This window comes from Stegostoma tigrinum, unplaced genomic scaffold (assembly GCF_030684315.1).
Source record: "Stegostoma tigrinum isolate sSteTig4 unplaced genomic scaffold, sSteTig4.hap1 scaffold_66, whole genome shotgun sequence".
Classification (NCBI taxonomy): domain Eukaryota; kingdom Metazoa; phylum Chordata; class Chondrichthyes; order Orectolobiformes; family Stegostomatidae; genus Stegostoma; species Stegostoma tigrinum.
The window spans coordinates 1,760,039-1,760,907 of NW_026728600.1; the positions used below are offsets into that span (position 1 = coordinate 1,760,039).

An 869-nucleotide genomic window follows, 5' to 3' on the forward strand; every position below is an offset into this window, starting at 1 on the left:
GTGCGGAGGTAGGGAGGGGATAGGTCAGTCCAGGGAAGACGGACAGGTCAAGGAGGTGGAATGAGGTTATTAGGTAGGAGATGGAGGTGCGGCTTGGGGTGGGAGGAAGGCAACATGACTGCATGACAGGAAAAATGTACGGGCACACCAAATGCACGCATAAAAAGGTTGAGCACCTGTGCTCTCAAAATCGACTCATATTCAGGAGCAGGAATGAGAGAAATTTAACAAAGCTTTCCACAGCAATGCTTTGGCATTACCCTCCTGTCCACAGCAGTAGTGTTATGACAGCTGCAATTTTGGGTGGCTGACCAGAATGAAAGACTCACTGACGACAAGGGCAAGGCAAGGAAACTCTGTCCACAGGAATGAAGAAACCTGTGGCAGTGATAAAAGGTGTGCCAGTGTTTCTGCCCGGTTTCGAACCGGGGACCTTTCGCGTGTTAGGCGAATGTGATAACCACTACACTACAGAAACACAGTGCCCTACTGCTCTACCCACTGTCCTTCGAACACCATTGAAATTTGCAGCCATTCAACATTTGATTTCTCTGTTTTAAATCGATTGATGCTGTCCAACGTTATTGACATTGTAAAAAGTAAAAGATACAACATAAAATTGCCCAGAAAATGTTCATGACGATGTTGCCAGGGTTGCAGGGTTTGGATTGTTGGCCTAGGCCGAATCGACTGGGGCAATTTTTTTTTTCCTGGAGCATCAGAGGTTGAGGAATGACCCGATAGAAGTCTGTAAAATCACGAGAGATATGGATAGAGTCAATGTCAATTTCCAAGAGTCGGCCCGAGTGCAAAATGGGAGGGCATATATTTAAGGTGATAGGAGAATAAGTTAAAAGATTTCTTAGAGT

The 869-nt window shown here is 45.7% G+C and overlaps 1 non-coding gene across 1 annotated transcript; it reads right to left on the bottom strand.

Annotated features, from left to right (window-relative positions):
• Positions 1-405: 405 nt before the first annotated feature.
• On the bottom strand, positions 406-478 carry trnav-aac (transfer RNA valine (anticodon AAC)). The gene has a single exon. It is a non-coding gene; the product is annotated as a tRNA-Val (tRNA).
• Between the last annotated feature and the right edge of the window lie 391 nt (positions 479-869).